General features: G+C 37.7%; 1 long non-coding RNA gene across 3 annotated transcripts; it reads left to right on the plus strand.

Moving 5' to 3' along the window:
* Positions 1-889: 889 nt before the first annotated feature.
* On the plus strand, positions 890-16,304 carry LOC110762579 (uncharacterized). 3 transcript variants are annotated; one of them, XR_015834545.1, is made up of 2 exons: positions 890-4,365; positions 4,640-16,304. It is a non-coding gene; the product is annotated as an uncharacterized LOC110762579 (long non-coding RNA). The 3 variants fall into 3 exon arrangements; XR_015834546.1 differs by having other exon boundaries at positions 890-1,227; XR_015834547.1 differs by having other exon boundaries at positions 890-1,227; positions 6,022-16,304.
* Positions 16,305-21,226: the final 4,922 nt, after the last annotated feature.

Raw genomic sequence — 21,226 nt, forward strand, 5'->3', positions numbered from 1 at the left:
GTGGTGGTGGTTTTCATGAGGGGCTGGCTTGTGCAATGGCGTGAGAGGAGAGAGATGGTGGGGCTGTGGACTTTTTGGTAAAGTGAAAGTTGAAAAAAAAAATAAAAAAATAAAAAAATAAAACTCATTTAATGATGTGGCATAGCCAACTCAACAGCCACATCAGTTGGTACACAAATATGGTACAAATAGATGGTCTCCCTAGCATTACCTTATAAAAAAAGTCACCCCTTGATGGGCTTCCTTCTTTGTGTCCGGATATACTCTTGGCAATTGGGCTTCATGAAACTAGAGATCTTGGGCTTCATGAAACTAGAGATCTTGGGCTAATCACAGGGTGTTGACAGCGCCAAGAATTAGCCTAGGCCAGTATTGTTACACTGCCACTTGCTTCGAGAATTTTCAAAAAAAGACGTGGCAGCTTTTCTTTTCTTTTATTTGTTTTAATTTTTTTCATCCAAACTTTTATAGGAATCCTGGTCCAACAAGGTCTGGACACGTGTCAGTTTCCTTTTATTTTTCTCAATGCGAATGTGTATAGGAATCCTGGCGCAACACGGATTGCGAGTCTTCGCACAAAAACCACGTGGCAGATTTTATTTTTTAGTTTAATTTTTAATTTTTTCCATCCAAAAGGAATCCGGATCCAACAAGGCGTGCGCGTCCTCACCACCACAAATATAGAAAGTAATAAAATAAAAAAAGAGAAAGTAGCGTTGATTTCAAGTCATTACAACCGACCAAGAAAAACCGCGTTGACAGCTCATCACTGTCCGTTACAACTTACACATCCACCGTCTATTATTTCCATCAGCGGCTTAATCTTGGCCGTTCATGCCGACCCCTTCTCCTCATAAATACCCTTCAGACGTTCTCACAAATCATTCTGCTGTTCCCTGAACGAAAGGGCGATGGCGATCAGGTTTCGTTTTGTGTAGATTATCGGATTTTGTTGATTCGCTTCTTCTGTTTGGGTTTGATTTTATGATTTAGATATGGATGGATGGGTTTTTTTTCTATGATTTAGATATAGATGGATTAAGTTTTGTTTATCGCTATGCTGTAGTGTTTGGGGATGGATTTTGCTACCGATTAAAAGTGGAATCTAATGACCGTTGAAGGTTGTGACGATATGAAGAACCAGAGGTTGTGTGTATTTGCAGGCTTGTTTTATTGGTTCAGATGAGACCCAAACAAGATCGTCGATCATGGTGAAGTAGGTGTTTGGTATGAAACTCCTTTGAATTCGATTTGGATCTTCTAGTTGTTTTGTATAGATAGAATTTGTTGATTTGAGGCCGAAGTTCGTCTTTATTGATATGCGTATGTGTTTTGATTGGCCTGATGGTGAGATGTGCCCTGATGGTGATGTGTGCCAGGGCATCTAGTTCTGCTTGCGTTTTGATTTGGACGGAAAACTGCATGATTTTGTTCTGAAGTTTAGAATATAATGATTTGGAAATTTCCCTCGTTTTTTATCAATCAAATAAGCGGAGCTTTGCTGTTATTTTTCAGGCCTCGTTTTCGGTGTTTGACACACGAGGGTTAGATGTTATGGTTAGCTGATAACTCCATAGGTTCTTATGGGATCTGATTGGATGGCTATGAGGTTGGATTTTATACTGTTTTGCGGATGCAATGGAATGTTGAATTTCAAAATTGTCAATCTGGATCTATTGATTTGCAGGAGATATAGTAATAGTGTCGCGGATTTGAGCTTATGTCTGCACCTTTTCAGTCTGTCTTTGGATAGGGGTAGTGCACTCCATTTGTAAAGGTTTTCATTGGTTTGCTGCGTATGGATTATTGTTTTTGGTTACGTGCTTATTCTTTTACAGTTTGTCAAAATGCACGTCTTTATATATCTTTCAAGTCACTGAAATTTGCAAGTAATATCATGTTTATGTCCTCCTTTTCCCTATAATCATGCCGAACTTTCTGCTCTTATATTGACAGATACTAATTCCAGAATTCGTGGGGTACATTGTTAACCTTCTTAGTTCATAGCCTTTCATTTCGATGTGTTTCTTGTTTCTTGGGTATGTTCTAAACGGGTTTTTATGTCCTCAGTTTTGGCTTTCTATTGATTTTCTCAGTTGGAATGAAAGGGTCTATTTTAATTTCTTCTTATCTCAAAGATATAGTAATTGTTTTTTTTCAAAGATATAAAATTATTCAATGTTTTGATTACAGACCCCGAGTATTTCTCACTTACCTCTTTATTCCCATGTATGGTCTATATATTTTGCTTTATGGTCTTTGAGCTATTAATAATTACAACCAAAAGTGGTTTGGCGCTTATCTTTTAGCGTTATGTTTTTTTAAAGTTTGTTCATTTCTATGGTTGCCATTGCATATATTTGGGCTTCGAATTTGTATAGCAGTGTGGTTAGGTATTGTCTTGATGATTCACTAATTTTGTGATTAAAGTGCTTATGGAGACTAAGTTGGATGGAGCTAAAAGTTTAGGACACTGTTATGGGAGCTATTCTGGTTTGGTTAACATGTTAAATCTTTTTCTTTTAATTTTTTAATTTTTTTTTTATACAAGTGTCTCTCTCTCTCTCTCACCCTAAAATTAATATTAGGTACTATGTATTTTTCAGGTTTCTTCCATTTGTTTCGAATTGGCATACTACCTAAGAGGGGGTTTAATGCTGTTCCCTTTCGTTTCCCTTTTAAAATTTTTATTAAATTTGGTATTGATTTTTTAGCAATATCTTATGTAGATGCAACCTAATTTTTGTCTTAGGGACAAAGTTATACCATGGGGAAACGTTTTGAGAGCTCAAGGCTGCTTGTTTTGTTTGTTACCCTTCGTTGGTTTCTTATTTTTGTTACTTGTTCAATATCGTGAATTATTTGGTCTGTCTTTATGTTGGTGTCTTGCTTTAGTCCACATTATGTAGTGATTATCAGGATTTTGAACAGTTCCTGGGGTTACCTTGTTTGCTGATGTTTTGCAGGAATTTGGTTTTAACGCCACAGTTAATGAAGGAATTGGAATTAGGTTATTGGGAGAAAATGTTAAATCCTTTATCTCTCAAGTTTTTTAAACTTTTTATACGTCTCTCTATCTTTCTGTCTATTTCACTCCTTAATTAATATTATGTATTATGTATTTTTCAGGTTTCTTATGTTGGGTTTGAATTGACGTACTACCTAAGAGGGGGTTTAATGTTGTTGCCATTTGTTTCCCATTCCAGAAATTTATTACATTTGGTGCTGTTTTTTTAGCAATATCTTACCTTAATTCTTGTCTTAGGGACAAAGTTTTACCTGGGGGCACGGGTTTGAGAGATCAAGGCCACTGGTTTTTTTTGTTCACCTTCCTTGGATTCATATTTTCGTTACGTGTTCAATATCTTGAATACTGTTTTCTGTCTTTCCATTGATGTCTTGCTTTAGTCCACATTATGTAGTGATTATCAGGATTTTGAGCAGTTACTGCAGTTGCCTTGTTTGGTGATGGTTTTTTTTTCTCTTATTTATTTTTAAAATTTTATACAAGTCTCTCTCTCTCTATCTCTCAATATCTCTGTATTTCACCCCTAAATTGGTCAGGTATTATGTATTTAACAGGTTTCTTCTGTTGGGTTTGAATTGACTTACTACAATAAAAGGGGTTTAATGATGTTTCTTTTTTGTTTCCCATTTCATTTTTTTTATTTATACATTTGGTATTGTTATTATAGCAAATATCTTATGTAGTTGCACCCTAATTCTTGTCTTAGGGACAGAGTTTCGTCTGGGCGCACCAGTTTGAGAGCTGAAGGCCGCTGGTTTTGTTTGTTCACTTTCCTTGGTTTCTTATTTTTGTTACTTGTTCAATATTGTGAATTTTGTGGTCTGTTTTCCGTCGATGTCTTGCTTTAGTCCACATTATGTAGTGATTGCATTTGCATTGTTTGGTGATTTGTTTTGTAGGAATTTGGTTTTAGATGTTTACGCCTCAGTTAATTGGAAGTGGAAATAGGTTATTGGGAGAATATGTTTGCGTTTGGTTTTTGATGAAATTGTTTAATTCTCTACTTGTTCAATGTCCTAAATTATTGTGAGAACATGTTAAATATTTTAAGATTTATATAAGTCTCTCTCTCTCTCTCTCTCTCTCTCTCTCTCTCTCTCTCTCTTCCCCCTAAATTAATATTAGGTATTATGTATTTTTCAGGGTTCTTCTGTTGGGTTTGATTCGACTTACTACCTTAGAGGGGGTTTAATGCTGTTGCCTTTTGTTTCCCATTTCAAAAATTTATTACATTTGGTGATGTTATTTTAGCAACATCTTATGTAGATGCACCTTAATTCTTGTCTTAGGGACAAAGTTTCACCTGGGGGCACCGGTTTGAGAACTCAAAGCCGCTGGTTGTGTTTGTTCACCTTGTTTCTTATTTTTGTTACTTGTTCAATATCGTTTCTGTGGTTTTTCCATTGGTGTCTTGTGCAGACTTGCATAATGCAGAGACTTGTTTTAGTCCGCATTATGCAAGTCTATGTTTTATTCTCTGCTCGTTTGATGTCCTAAATTATTGGGTAGAACATGTTAAATATTTTTCTTTTATTGTTTTATTTATTTATATATTAAGTGTATATCTTTCCCTCTAACACTTAATTAATATTAGGTATTATGTATTTTCAGGTTTCTTCTGTCGGGTTTGAATTGACATGCTACCTAAGAAGGGGTTTATTGTTGTTGCCTTTTGTTTTACATTTCAAAAATTTATTACATTCGGTGCTTGTTATTTTAGCAATATCTTATGTAGATGCACCCTAATTCTTGTCTTAGGGACAAAGTTTCAACTTGGTGCACGGGTTTGAGTGGAGTTCAAGGCTGCTGGTTTTTATTCACCCTTCTTGGTTTATGGGGGGATATTTTCAAAATCACCATCAATCTTATTAATCTTTTTTTTCTTCGTTTGAAGATATAATATTATGTCCCTTACTTCCTTCTGTGCTGCCATGTATTTGTTCGATATATGTTGCTTTATGGTCTTTAAGCTATTAGATAATTACTGCCAAACAGTGCTTAAGCCTTTATGTTTTGTCTTCCTTTCGTTGGTTTATTTCTAAGGTTGTCATTCCATATATTTGGTCTCCCAAATTGTATAGCAGTCTGGTTTGACATTCTCTTAATGATGATTCCCTATTTTCGTGATTTGATGCGTATGGAGAGTTGGTTGCATTTAATGTTTTTGACTCTGTTGTGGGGAGCAATTCTGGTTTGGTTTCTTAACAAGATCGTGTTAACTTCCTACTTTTAAATTCTCTCTCTCTCTCTCTCTCTCTCTCTCTCTTACCCCCTAAATGAATATTGGGTACTTTGTATTTTTCAGGTTTCTTCTGTGGGGTTCTAATTGACATACCATTTAAGAGGGGGTTTAATTCTTCTTTCCTTTTGTTTAATTTCCCATCTTAAGGATTTGTAAGATTTAGTGCTGTTATTTAGCAATATCTGAAGTAGATGCATCCTAATTCTTGTCTTAGGGACAAAGTTTTCCTTGGGGCATGGGAATGAATTGAGCTCATGGGTGCTGGTTTTGTTTATTCACCCTTCTTACTTTCTTGTTTCTTTTACATGTTCAATATCGGTGAATTAGATTTTGAGTAGCTTCTGCAGTTGCCTTATTGACCCTGTTTGCTTTCTTATTTCTGTTACATGTTCAATATCATGAATTCTGTGGTTGTCTTTCCTTTCGTGTCTTATGCAGTGCATCTATTGCTTAAGTCCAGAGATTTTGAGGAGCTTCTGCAGTTGTTCTATTTGGTGAATTTTTGCAGGAATTTGGTTTTAAAGAATTCTGTTGCAGTTAGTTCTTGGCTTGTAATTTAATTTCTTATTTCTTTGATGTCTGGAACCATTCGTTTATGCAGATTGCAAATCTTATCTGTCTATGGAATCTCACTCTCCGTTGAATAAAAATGGGTTGCCTAACTATAAGAGGGGTCTTTTATCTGATCTTTTTTATTCGTACCGTCTGTATAATGTGGGGCACATTGTCTGAGCTATATTTCTGCCTGCAGGCGTATCCTAACTCGTGTCTGTATGTGGAGGTCTCACTTTCTCGAACAAGTTTTAAGAAGGGGTTTGAGTAGCTTTTGGCTTATGATTTTGTTTCTTATTTCTTGGTATTTATGAAGTATGGAACCATTATTTGAGCACTCTTTTATGCAGATGCATCCCAACACTTGTCGGTTGCTGGAGTCTCACACTGTTGAAAGAAAAAAAGGGGTTTTCTGAGTTGTTATCTGATTTTATATTATTGGAGCCCGTATGACATCCTAAGACATTTTTTGCTCAATGTCTTTATATGCAGACCATTACACTTGTCTTCTTGTGGGGTCTGATTCCTTGAAGTAGAACGAGCTGCTTTTAAGAAAGGGTTTGAGTGGTTCTCTGTTTATGATTTAACTTCTTACATGAGCCATTATTTGAGTAATGTTTTCTTTTAGAGTTTGATGCATCTTGTGTATTGGTGAAGAGTTTATAAGATCTGGTACAATTGTTGGAGCAATATTCTATGCAGATGCAATTTAACTCGCATGTGTATGAAGTCTTACTTTGTTTAAGGAGAGCGGGGGGTCTTTTATCTGATCTTTTTTATTCGTACCGTCTGTATAATGTATAGGGCACATTGTCTGAGCTATATTTCTGCCTGCAGGCGTATCCTAACTCGTGTCTATATATGGAGGTCTCACTTTCTCGAACGAGTTTTAAGAAGGGGTTTGAGTAGCTTTTGGCTTATGATTTTGTTTCTTATTTCTTGGTGTTTATGAGGTATGGAACCATTATTTGAGCACTCTTTTACGCAGATGCATCCCAACGGTTGTCGGTTGCTGGAGTCTCACACTGTTGAAAGAAAAAAAGGGGTTTTCTGAGTTATTATCTGATTTTATATTATTGGAGCCCATATGACATCCTGAGACATTTTTGCTCTGTCTTTATATGCAGACCATTACACTTGTCTTCTTGTGGGGTCTGATTCCTTGAAGTAGAACGAGCTGCTTTTAAGAACGGGTTTGAGTGGTTCTCTGTTTATGATTTAACTTCTTACATGAGCCACTATTTGAGTAATGTTTTCTTTTAGCGTTTGATGCACCTTGTGTATTGGTGAAGAGTTTATAAGATCTGGTACAATTGTTGGAGCAATATTCTATGCAGATGCAATTTAACTCGCATGTGTATGAAGTCTTACTTTGTTTAAGGAGAGCAGGGGGTCTTTTATCTGATCTTTCGTACCGTCTGTATAATGTAGGGCACATTGTCTGAGCTATATTTCTGCCTGCAGGCGTATCCTAACTCGTGTCTATATATGGAGGTCTCACTTTCTCGAACGAGTTTTAAGAAGGGGTTTGAGTAGCTTTTGGCTTATGATTTTGTTTCTTATTTCTTGGTGTTTATGAGGTATGGAACCATTATTTGAGCACTCTTTTACGCAGATGCATCCCAACGGTTGTCGGTTGCTGGAGTCTCACACTGTTGAAAGAAAAAAAGGGGTTTTCTGAGTTATTATCTGATTTTATATTATTGGAGCCCATATGACATCCTGAGACATTTTTGCTCTGTCTTTATATGCAGACCATTACACTTGTCTTCTTGTGGGGTCTGATTCCTTGAAGTAGAACGAGCTGCTTTTAAGAAAGGGTTTGAGTGGTTCTCTGTTTATGATTTAACTTCTTACATGAGCCACTATTTGAGTAATGTTTTCTTTTAGCGTTTGATGCACCTTGTGTATTGGTGAAGAGTTTATAAGATCTGGTACAATTGTTGGAGCAATATTCTATGCAGATGCAATTTAACTCGCATGTGTATGAAGTCTTACTTTGTTTAAGGAGAGCAGGGGGTCTTTTATCTGATCTTTCGTACCGTCTGTATAATGTAGGGCACATTGTCTGAGCTATATTTCTGCCTGCAGGCGTATCCTAACTCGTGTCTATATATGGAGGTCTCACTTTCTCGAACGAGTTTTAAGAAGGGGTTTGAGTAGCTTTTGGCTTATGATTTTGTTTCTTATTTCTTGGTGTTTATGAGGTATGGAACCATTATTTGAGCACTCTTTTATGCAGATGCATCCCAACGGTTGTCGGTTGCTGGAGTCTCACACTGTTGAAAGAAAAAAAGGGGTTTTCTGAGTTATTATCTGATTTTATATTATTGGAGCCCATATGACATCCTGAGACATTTTTGCTCAATGTCTTTATATGCAGACCATTACACTTATCTTCTTGTGGGGCCTGATTCCTTGAAGTAGAACGAGCTGCTTTAAAGAAAGGGTTTGAGTGGTTCTCTGCTTATGATTTAACTTCTTACATGAGCCATTATTTGAGTAATGTTTTCTTTTAGAGTTTGATGCACCTTGTGTATTGGTGAAGAGTTTATAAGATCTGGTACAATTGTTGGAGCAATATTCTATGCAGATGCAATTTAACTCGCATGTGTAAGAAGTCTTACTTTGTTTAAGGAGAGCAGGGGGTCTTTTATCTGATCTTTCGTACCGTCTGTATAATGTAGGGCACATTGTCTGAGCTATATTTCTGCCTGCAGGCGTATCCTAACTCGTGTCTATATATGGAGGTCTCACTTTCTCGAACGAGTTTTAAGAAGGGGTTTGAGTAGCTTTTGGCTTATGATTTTGTTTCTTATTTCTTGGTATTTATGAGGTATGGAACCATTATTTGAGCACTCTTGTATGAAGGTGCATCCCAACACTTGTCGGTTGCTGGAGTCTCACACTGTTGAAAGAAAAAAAGGGGTTTTCTGAGTTGTTATCTGATTTTATATTATTGGAGCCCATACGACATCCTGAGACATTTTTGCTCAATGTCTTTATATGCAGACCATTACACTTGTCTTCTTGTGGGGTCTGATTCCTTGAAGTAGAACGAGCTGCTTTAAAGAAAGGGTTTGAGTGGTTCTCTGCTTATGATTTAACTTCTTACATGAGCCATTATTTGAGTAATGTTTTCTTTTAGAGTTTGATGCATCTTGTGTATTGGTGAAGAGTTTATAAGATCTGGTACAATTGTTGGAGCAATATTCTATGCAGATGCAATTTAACTAGCATGTGTATGAAGTCTTACTTTGTTTAAGGAGAGCAGGGGGTCTTTTATATGATCTTTTTTATTCGTACCGTCTGTATAATGTGGGGCACATTGTCTGAGCTATCTTTCTGCCTGCAGGCGTATCCTAACTCGTGTCTATATATGGAGGTCTCACTTTCTCGAACGAGTTTTAAGAAGGGGTTTGAGTAATTTTTGGCTTATGATTTTTTTCTTATTTCTTCGTGTTTATGAGGTATGGAACAATCATTGGAGGGGCCCGCCTTTACACGGTACGCCCACCTCTCTGAAGAGTCGATCCCGACTTGGGAAGCAAGGGTCTCGGAGTTTGAGCACTCTTTTACGCAGATGCATCCCAACGGTTGTCGGTTGCTGGAGTCTCACACTGTTGAAAGAAAAAAAGGGGTTTTCTGAGTTGTTATCTGATTTTATATTATTGGAGCCCGTATGACATCCTAAGACATTTTTTGCTCAATGTCTTTATATATGCAGACCATTACACTTGTCTTCTTGTGGGGTTCCTTGAAGTAGAACGAGCTGCTTTTTAAGAAAGGGTTTGAGTGGTTCTCTGCTTATGATTTAACTTCTTACATGAGCCATTATTTGAGTAATGTTTTCTTTTAAAGTTTGATGCATCTTGTGTATTGGTGAAGAGTTTATAAGATCTGGTACAATTGTTGGAGCAATATTCTATGCAGATGCAATTTAACTCGCATGTGTATGAAGTCTTACTTTGTTTAAGGAGAGCAGGGGGTCTTTTATCTGATCTTTCGTACCGTCTGTATAATGTAGGGCACATTGTCTGAGCTATATTTCTGCCTGCAGGCGTATCCTAACTCGTGTCTATATATGGAGGTCTCACTTTCTCGAACGAGTTTTAAGAAGGGGTTTGAGTAGCTTTTGGCTTATGATTTTGTTTCTTATTTCTTGGTATTTATGAGGTATGGAACCATTATTTGAGCACTCTTGTATGCAGGTGCATCCCAACACTTGTCGGTTGCTGGAGTCTCACACTGTTGAAAGAAAAAAAGGGGTTTTCTGAGTTGTTATCTGATTTTATATTATTGGAGCCCATACGACATCCTGAGACAGTTTTGCTCAATGTCTTTATATGCAGACCATTACACTTATCTTCTTGTGGGGCCTGATTCCTTGAAGTAGAACGAGCTGCTTTAAAGAAAGGGTTTGAGTGGTTCTCTGCTTATGATTTAACTTCTTACATGAGCCATTATTTGAGTAATGTTTTCTTTTAGAGTTTGATGCATCTTGTGTATTGGTGAAGAGTTTATAAGATCTGGTACAATTGTTGGAGCAATATTCTATGCAGATGCAATTTAACTAGCATGTGTATGAAGTCTTACTTTGTTTAAGGGGAGCAGGGGGTCTTTTATATGATCTTTTTTATTCATACCGTCTGTATAATGTGGGGCACATTGTCTGAGCTATCTTTCTGCCTGCAGGCGTATCCTAACTCGTGTCTATATATGGAGGTCTCACTTTCTCGAATGAGTTTTAAGAAGGGGTTTGAGTAATTTTTGGCTTATGATTTTTTTCTTATTTCTTGGTGTTTATGAGGTATGGAATCATTATTTGAGCACTCTTTTACGCAGATGCATCCCAACGGTTGTCGGTTGCTGGAGTCTCACACTGTTGAAAGAAAAAAAGGGGTTTTCTGAGTTGTTATCTGATTTTATATTATTGGAGCCCGTATGACATCCTAAGACATTTTTTGCTCAATGTCTTTATATGCAGACCATTACACTTGTCTTCTTGTGGGGTTCCTTGAAGTAGAACGAGCTGCTTTTTAAGAAAGGGTTTGAGTGGTTCTCTGCTTATGATTTAACTTCTTACATGAGCCATTATTTGAGTAATGTTTTCTTTTAGAGTTTGATGCATCTTGTGTATTGGTGAAGAGTTTATAAGATCTGGTACAATTGTTGGAGCAATATTCTATGCAGATGCCATTTAACTCGCATGTGTATGAAGTCTTTCTTTGTTTAAGGAGAGCTGGGGTTCTTTTATATGATCTTTTTTATTCGTACCGTCTGTATAATGTGGGGCACATTGTCTGAGCTATCTTTCTGCCTGCAGGCGTATCCTAACTCGTGTCTATATATGGAGGTCTCACTTTCTCGAACGAGTTTTAAGAAGGGGTTTGAGTAATTTTTGGCTTATGATTTTTTTCTTATTTCTTGGTGTTTATGAGGTATGGAACCATTATTTGAGCACTCTTTTATATGCATTCCAACGCTTGTCAGTTGCTGGAGTCTCACATTGTGGAAAGAAAAAAAGGGGTTTTTTGAGTTATTATCTGATTTTATATTATTGGAGCCCGTATGACATCCTGAGACATTTTTTGCTCAATGTCTTTATATGCAGACCATTACACTTGTCTTCTTGTGGGGTCTGTCTGATTCCTTGAAGTAGAACAAGCTGCTCTTAAGAAAGGGTTTGAGTGGTTCTCTGTTTATGATTTAGCTTCTTACATGAGCCATTATTTGAATAATGTTTTCTTTTAGAGTGATGCATCTTGTGTATTGATGAAGAGTTTATAAGATCTGGTACCATTGTTGGAGCAATATTCTTTGCAGATGCAATTTAACTCGCATGTGTATGAAGTCTTACTTTGTTTAAGGAGAGCAGGGGGTCTTTTATCTGATCTTTTTTATTCGTACCGTCAGTATAATGTGGGGCACGTTGTCTGAGCTATATTTCTGCCTGCAGGCGTATCCTAACTCGTGTCTATATATGGAGGTCTCACTTTCTCGAACGAGTTTGAAGAAGGGGTTTGAGTAGTTTTGGCTTATGATTTTGTTTCTTATTTCTTGGTATTTATGAGGTATGGAACCATTATTTGAGCACTCTTTTATGCAGATGCATCCCAACACTTGTTGGTCGCTGGAGTCTCACTGTTGAAAGAAAAAAAGGGGTTTTCTGAGTTGTTATCTGATTTTATATTATTGGAGCCCGTATGACATCCTGAGACATTTTTTGCTCCATGTCTTTATATGCAGACCATTACACTTGTCTTCTTGTGGGGTCTGATTCCTTGAAGTAGAACGAGCTGCTTTTAAGAAAGGGTTTGAGTGGTTCTCTGTTTATGATTTAACTTCTTACATGAGCCATTATTTGAGTAATGTTTTCTTTTAGAGTTTGATGCATCTTGTGTATTAGTGAAGAGTTTATAAGATCTGGTACAATTGTTGGAGCAATATTCTATGCAGATGCAATTTAACTCGCATGTGTATTAAGTCTTACTTTGTTTAAGGAGAGCAGGGGTGCTTCTATATGCAGACACATCCTAACTCGTCTTATACATGGAGTCCAACATTGTTGACACAGAAGAGCTTCTTCCAAGAGGCGGTTTCTTGTCTTATTATCTATTTTCTAGTCTGGAGATTGTATATGATCTTGGGCCATGATTTGCACCATTACTTTCCATTCTATGCAGATCATCTCGTCTGTATATGGGGTCCAACTTTGTTGAAGGAAATCGCTTTTAAGAGGGAGTTGAGTATTATAGCCTTATGATTTATTTTCTTCTTGGGTTGATGAGATTCGACACTTTCATTTGGCATTCTTTTGTGCAGATGTATCGTAGCTCTGCTTTGTTTCTGGATCTTTTTCCACAGATGTTGGGCTTTGTTGATTTTTGTCTTGTGCTTTAATGTCTCAGTTTTTAAGGAGTTATGAGATGCATCCTTGTTCTTGTGTGTGAACCAGTGGAACTTAATTCATGACTGGACTAATTTCTTAAGGAGGGTATGATGCGTCTGATCTTTGTTGTGGCTCTCTTTTTCGAGGAGGGTTTTAGGAGTTCAATTTCAAGTTAATGTTAATGGCGAAACCTCAGGAACAAGTGTCATGCTGAGTTTTGTTTTCCTTTTATTCAATTCTGTATGCTGAACCTTTGGGCAATTCTTCAGTCATTGTCTCATGCAGATGCTCGTTAAGTCTTACTTGAGTTACGTTGATGAGGATGATTTTTTGAGTGACAATCAGAACTTGTGGCACGGCGCCTGGTTTTTCATCCACTGCCTTCTTGTTTTCTTGTTACCTACATTTCTTTTCAACTGGTGATATGTTATGATGTTGTCAATGTTTTTTGCTGTAGTTCATGGATTTTCCTGTGCGGAAGTTTTGTAGCTCGGAGTCTTACTTGGATCTCCGTTGATTCCTTGAGAAACAGACTCCACATTTGGTTTCTTATTCATGGTCTTATTTCATAGGGTCTATCCTTCCTGGCTTGATAGTTCAACATATTCTTATGGGTGATGGGTTCCTATTTTTTTATTTAACTTAATATTCTTCTCTCAAAATTTACTTTATTTCTGTTTTTCAAAAGATTAACTTATTAAAGATTTTGAATTTTGTGTAGGGGCCTCAAGATCCTTAATTAATTCACACATTTTAAGGTTCGGCAGATGCTTGTCTTTATTGGTATTGCTGTTTTGGTCTGTTTAAATGTCTGTTTTGTCTGGTTGAAGGTGGATTCAATGCAGTCTGTTCAGCTTTGTGCAATACTTTGGCCATTCAGGGTTGGATATTTGTTCGTGCTTCTCTCTTTTTTCCCCTCTTTGACCTTTTCAGAAGGGCACTTGTTAAGATATTTGGTCGTTCATTTGATATTTTATTTCTGAGTGTATATGATCTGGCACCACCATTTGATCTCATGCAATGTGTTTGCAGTTGCAACCTAACTTGTCTTTTACTGGAGTCGCACTTTGTCAGAACCTAGAACATCTCTTTTTAGGGGTGGTTTTATGTTCCTTTGCTTGCGATTTAGTTTTTTGTAGACCATAAATGTGGCATTTTTGAGCAAATGTATTATGCAAATTCATTTCGCATCTTTTTTACTTGATTACATATTAATGGAATGGGTAATCAAGCAAACTAACGGAATCATGGATTTGGGCATGTGCGACAATCAAGAGGAATGGGAGTTGCCTTTGTAGAGTGTACGTCTTTCCTTTTGGTCTTGTCTTCATTGGAATGTGGACTGCTTTTAGTAGTGTCCTGTGCTTCTTGGCTGACCATTCTTCTTGGATATTGGGTCTGTATATTGTCAGCTTGCTCTTGAGGCCTGGGAGAATGGGGATGCTTTTAAGAGGTGTCTGGTACTTCCTGGCGTATGGTCTATTTTTGTTAGATTTTGTCAGATATGATTTGAGCAAAAAGTTTTGTGCAGCAACATTTGTCTCTTAGGAGGGAGTGGGAATGTGGTATGCAGATTGACGTCTTTGGATGCAGTGAAGTATCATTGGACCGTAGAGCAGCACTTGCTGACACATAAACTGAGTATGACTTTGATCTTCGTTGATGGAACTGTTTTGTGATGGGTCGTGAGATTTGATTTTGTCTTTTACATAGTATCTTTTTTCCAATATGTTTCGAAGTTTTATTCAATGATCTCGTTTTAGCTGAGGTTCACTGATGTTCAGGTTGATCTGATTGATTTGGCAGCTGAAATGGATAGGATGACTTGTTTTCATTGTCTTTGGATTTCAGCATTTCCGATCTTAATTAGCTCACTTCTATGTCTTGCTCGATTTTTCCAGACTATGGGCTGAGGGTTGTTTCTTTCCTTTGATTTAATTGCTTCTCTCAAAGTCTCTTTTCGTATATATATATTTTTCTCAAGTACAGATGCTAATACTTGTATGTACCTTTTCTGCTTTTATAGTGTTGGAGGTGGTGGTTTGTGGTCTGCTAAAGGGTTTGGCTTTTGTCTTAAACATAGAGACCTGTTGGCATCTTTCGGTGTGAGTGCCTGGTTTGCTTTTGCTGGTTGTTTTGTTGTGGCATGTTGCTTTTTCATTCTGGCAGGCTGAAGTTGCTCAAGTTCGTGATGGATCAGTATGTTGGATAATTGAAATTTCCGTGCAGAGTAGTCCATTGTAGAAGGAAGGGTTTTTAAGCTTGAAGTGTGCTGATCCGTTTAGGTTACACATGGTGTATGCTTTTGTGTATCATTTGATTTGTTAGTTTCATCAGCTGATAGTCAATACTTTTTTCTATAACTGTTCCTTTATATAGATTTTGTGTTCATTTGAGTGGCTTGATAGGATCTGCCGTTCTTTTCTTCACTTGGTGCTTCTCATGCATAGTCCAACTTATTGAACAATGCATTGTGACACTGTTTCTATGATCAATTTGACATTTTAAAAGGATTTGAGTATTAATTATATTGTTCATTGTTTCTTTTATTGGTTCAATAATGCTGTGGTTGAGCGTTATTCCCAGCTGGTTGCTAATCCAAAAATGTGAATGTGAGTCGTGCTTTAATGCATGCATAGCTTATTTTGGATCTTGCAAAAACCTACAATATAACAATGAACAAATATGCTTTAGCTGGATTTTAAGCTCGTGAAGTGTGGAAGGGATGAGGTCCTCTGAGAGATTGCACTAAATGTGATACTTATCTCTAATTTATGACTAAGTAATTAACTTACAAAGAGAACATGTAATGTATTGAAAGAATATAGCCCTGGTTTGTCATTGTGGAATGAGCCCTTTACAAAAATTAACTAACATTTCTCGAGTAGTTTTTCTTTTTGGATATTTGAAGTATATGTGTTATATGAGTTTTTGAAGTACTTTGTACATTTGAACTATGACATTGTTTTGTTGTTTACTGTTTATCAATTGTATAATGTCAACTTCTTGGTAGCTTTTTCTCTTTTAGATTTGTTTGGCTTTTAGTATGATGGTTATGTTATGTGCATTGCTTTGTCTTTAGCTGCTGTCTGTTGTGTGTATTTGTGTTTAGTTAGTTAGGTTTAAAGGGATGTAGCTCAAAATGGTAGAGCTCTCAGCTTGTAACCTGTATGAACAAGTTACAACACTTACGAGAAGATCAAGGTTCAAATCCTTGCGTCCCTGCACCCCAACATATTTGATAGTTTTTGACCTGCATGTCGATGGACTCGGAGAATCTAAACCCTTGCCTCTCTATCTGTGGTGCGGATGCTGTCGGTAGCTGACTAAAATGGTGGTTTGGATTATCTGTGGTCTTGGGAACCTGAATTGGCTGATGTGGTAATGCCCCACCACCAATTTTTGATGTGCAACAATTCATATTCCATTGACTTAAAATTATTAGGACCGCTCTATCTCTCACGGGGAAGCTGATTTACCTTATTTTTTCGGGGTTGCAGGGAAGCTGAATTTACCACCTTATTTTTTCGGGTTACATATATTACATTTTATCTTTTATTCCCTTTAGTGACTTGTGATTGTTTATTTTATCGGTTGGAGCATATGTTGGAAGCACCCGAAAAGAGTATAAAGATAGCAACTAATCTATTTGAAACCCAAATGTAAGAATAATCTTAAAAAAGATCCGCAGTCTGAACCAAACATTAAAACAAAAGAAATAAAAAAAGAAGTAGAGGAATCTTGGACACCTCTTCAACCACCAAAACAGCAGTGCCAGCGACTGAAATCAGCAGCATGCGGCTCAGCAAATGTGGATATAAAACAGAAAAACAAAATAAATATGTGCAAAAAAATAATAGAGAAACAAAGTACACCTGGGCTAAGCCAATAACAAGCCCAATACACTAGAAACCAAATGAAAGAAAATTAAGAACGAAAAAACTACTTCCTGTGCCAAAGAAATAACATGGCAGTGGAAAGCCAACAATAGGGGCGTCCGATCGATTTAATATGTAATTACCGAACCGTATATTATTTGGTTTGATTTTAATCAAGAAAAAGAAATGGTTTAAAAATTGAATCGAACCGTATATTATTTGGTTTTGAGTTTTTGTAAACCGACATAAATCAAACCAAATTGCGTACTTATATATTTATTTATTTATATTTAATTTTACATGTAACAACTCAGACCTTAATTAATATTTAATTAATAATTTAATAGAGGAAAAGACAATTATACCCTTAGAATATTTTATTAGGTTTTAAGTTGACTTTTTGACAAGGAAGGAATTTTGGAAATCCACTTGTACCGTTGCGTAGAGCACGACAAAACGAGTTCGTAGACACGTAGTGGACTCAAATCGGACTTGTAATGAAGAAATTACGAGAAAAATACGTAAAAAAGGCATAATTGAAATTTTGGAAAAAGTCAGATTTTTTTAAAAAAACCAGATTTCTTCTCTCTCTCCTCACTCTCTCTCTCTCCCCGCGTCTCTTCCCTCTCTCCCCCGACTGTGCTCCAGCCGACCACCACCAAGCCTCTCAACCACCACGCACGCCGGACAGGGCAAGAATGAGCCGGCGCCACCTCCCCCAGCCGTTCGACGCCTTCCCCGACCGTCAGCAGCACGGGTCTCGCCGGAAAACCATGGTTTTCGGCCAGATTTTCTCCGAATTTCCAAACCCTCGTTCTCCTTCCTCCGGCCACCAAATCGGACGAATTAGGTATGGTTTTTCATGTTCTAGCTGATGGTTGGGTAGGTTTTGAAAGATTTTGAGGTTTGATAGGTTAATTGTCGAGTTAAGTTTCTGCCGAGCTTAGGATGCCGGAATCGGTCATTCCGGTCACTTTTTGGTCATAGTCCAAGAACAAAAGTGATTCCAAATTAGGTGTTTTACCTAGACTAGGAGTTTGGGCCGGCGGTTTGGAGATTTTCCAGCCGCCGGAATTTACTATGCACACCCACACGCTGCCAGCGCGTGGGAGTGCGTGGACCAGGTAACAGGAGTCACTCTTTGTCCTAGAATAATCCTCGTGTCCTCACGAGCTCGTAGGATTTTGCGGATCTCAATTCGGATAACGTTTGAACCCCGAACGGATCTCGCATAGTGTGCAATTTCCGGGTTCAATACGTTCGGACCGTTGGATTATAGCCAAACTGGAGTATGTTGATCTAGGTATTTTAAGGATCGTGTAGGATTAAACGGATCATAAATCGAAGTCTCGGATGCTTCGAAAAAGCCAACCCTAGGGCTAGGTTTACGGAAAATCGTTCGTCCGTCCAATCGTGCGATCGTGAACAATCCGATCGTCCGATCGAGACCAAACTTTCAGGACATGTGTCCTAGGCTTGTTGGAATATCAAGGAACGATCGAATCAGAATTCTGAGATCGTGGACCCCACGGGGTCCCGAGTTGACTTTTTGGGACTTTATCGCTTTTGAGTCCCGAGTTACTATTAAGTCATGCCTTTTGAGAGAAAAGCTAATGTGGGCATAGGATTGACCTTTAAAGTGATGCACGCACTTTTAGGAGCCGGGGGTCAGGGTTTTTAATTTAATACTATATTACTGAGCAGAGTTTTTAATAAAATATTTTGATGGTTATACAGGCACCCGGGCATCAGGTGACCCGCAGGAGGGACCTTCAAAGGATCCAGCTAGCTCAGAGTATCTGTGAGTGGACTATTTGTTTTACAAATGATTTTATACATTTTAATTTCATTATTTGATCTTGAATAAGTTTTACTGAATACGGCTTCCTAGCATGACTTGATAGATTTAAATATTTATGTTTATTTATGTGCTGCCTAGTGGAACATTTAAAAAGGGATTTGGAAAGTCAGAACTAAGGTATTATCAGATTAAATGGCAGCAGGATTTAAGGAATAGTTTTATAAGTAGTTTTATAAACTTTAATCTTTTTCAGAATTATATATATATACATTTAGTTTAAGCCACCATAGGTACCCAAGGTTGCCTTCAGTATAATAAATGTTGCCTCGGAAATAAAGTTGCCTTCGGAATAAAACTATGTTGCCTTCGGTATTATTGATGTCGACGGACATCAAGTTGCCTTCGGGTAGGTCAGCATGCTTGACACAGCCCCACGAGTCTCGGGGACGCTCGAACCGTGTGGTGCTAGGATTGCGGATCAGGCCGACCAAGTGTCCCCTGAATTCTGCTAGGATTGCGGCTCGGGTGACCTTGTGTTTCCCGAGGCTGCTAGGACGTGTCACTCCGGTGGCACAAGGATGGAATTTGTTTGTACCATATCTGATCCTCTACTCATACAACGACATGTGGATCATGGGGACTCACCCAAGTACCCAAGGCCTTGAACAATCGGTATCGGCTACCGATGGCATTGTCTCAAAGCTACCAACAGCTGCTACAGGCCCATCCCGTCTACAATCGGTGCCCCCTACCGATTCTGCACAATCAACCTCGAAGCACCCGCCCGAAATATCTAAGGACTCGTGTCAACCTCACAGGGCCCTCCCACGAGTCCCACATCGAAAGAAAGTACTAAGAGCATACAAAATGCCCTCTATAAATACACCCCTTCACCACAGTACAGGGGTAAGACTTTTCAGCTTGACTTATATACTGATATATTGTCAACAACAAGAGCTCTTAGAAACCAAACTTACTTCGGCATCGGAGGGTCTTAGGCTGGTTCCACACCGGTTCCATAGACCTTACGAGTCTCGACTTCTTTCTATTCAGGATCAGCATCCAAGGACAGGAAGAATCGGCATCCAACGCTCAATCGATCTCTCGATCGTCCATCTCGCTTGTAAGTTGCACTCATTTCTATCTGTTCAGTTTTAGTGCAACCAGGGCGTAATTTTAAGGTGAAAGCTATCTAATCCGAACTATTTCCACCCCTAGCCAACAATACCAACATCCAACAACGAACCTACTAGTAACCACAAGCAAACTCATATCCAAAATTGACAAAAATCAACAACAAAATCGATGATAGAGGTAAAGAGAAGTAGGGAGAAAAACAAATTGATGAAATGCTTGAGTGATGAAATCGACTTGTGCATCTTTCATAAACATATTGATGGAATACTTGATTAAATTAACTAAATGTAATTATGAAATAAAAGATTAACTAAACGTAATTATGAAATAAAATCAAGAAGAAGAAATTGAACTTGTACTTGAGCTAAACTATATGATCAAAAAAGTGCAACATGTCTAAATGTTAACTACCCAACTTATGGATCAATGTTACATCAACGTTCAAATCTCAATTCAAAATATTGAAGTCAATATTTTTTTTGTAATTATGAAGACATAATGAAGTAGTTGTGATTGCAAAAATGGGTTGACTCAGTTGGTTATGACAGTGAGCTTCCCTTTGCACTCATGTTCGAATTTTCTCTTTATAAATTATATTAGCTTAGATCATCGTTTCTATTAAAGAAACTAATGATCTTGGGCTTGATGAACCTAATGATCTTGGGCCAAGCACTCATGGCTATTGGGCTTGATGAAACTAATGATCTTGGGCCAAGCACAGGGTGTCGACTAGCGCAAAGAATATTAAACAGCCTAAGTCCTTCTGTTCCTTTTAGCCCAGCCCAGTGTTACACTGCCACTTGCTTCGAGAATTATTTATTTTATGTTATTTGTTTTAATTTTTTCATCCAAAACTTTAACTTTTACGGCATGTTTACTAATCCGGAATTGGAATTCTCATCCGGAATTGAATTCCGCCTATGGAGAATTCCTGCGTTTACTTCACATTAAGGAATTGAAAAGTAAGCGGGGCCCACACAAAATTAGGAATTGAATTCCTGATTTTGGAGGAATTCAATTCCGGAATTGGAGGTGGTATTCTAATTCCTGGAGAATTCACCCATTAGGAATTCATCTTTTTTACTCATTATATCCTCACACAATTTTCAAAATTCCAAATATGCCATCTACTTTAACCAAAAAATGTGGACATTTTAGTAATTAGTACCACTCTTACCCCAATTCCATATGATTTAGTAAACAACTTCAATAGGAATTCGGAATCTAACTCCCCTCAATCCATATGGTTTAGTAAACAACTTCATTAGGAATCCGGAATCTAATTCTCCTCAATCCAACTCCTCCTCAATTCAATTCATCCTCAATTCAATTCCCCCTAATTCAATTCCGGATTAGTAAACATGCCATTATAGGAATCCTGCTCTCACAAGGTCTTGACACGTGGCAGTTTCCCTTTTTATTTTATTTGTTCTAATTTTTTCTATCCGAATGTGTATAGGAATCCTGGTGCAACACGAATCGCGAGTCTTCACCCAAAAAAACACGTGGCAGCTTCTATTTTTTTTATTTTTTTCCAACCAAAAGGAATCCGGATCCAACAAGGCGTACGCGTCCTCACCACCACCACTAATATAGAAACTAATAAAATAAGAAAAGGGAATGTAGTGTTGATTTCAAGTCATTACAACCGACTAAGAGAAACCGCGTCGACAGCGTATCCGTTACGACTTACACA

The sequence above is a fragment of the Prunus avium genome, chromosome 1 (assembly GCF_965620075.1).
Source record: "Prunus avium chromosome 1, drPruAviu1.hap1.1, whole genome shotgun sequence".
NCBI lineage: Eukaryota > Viridiplantae > Streptophyta > Magnoliopsida > Rosales > Rosaceae > Prunus > Prunus avium.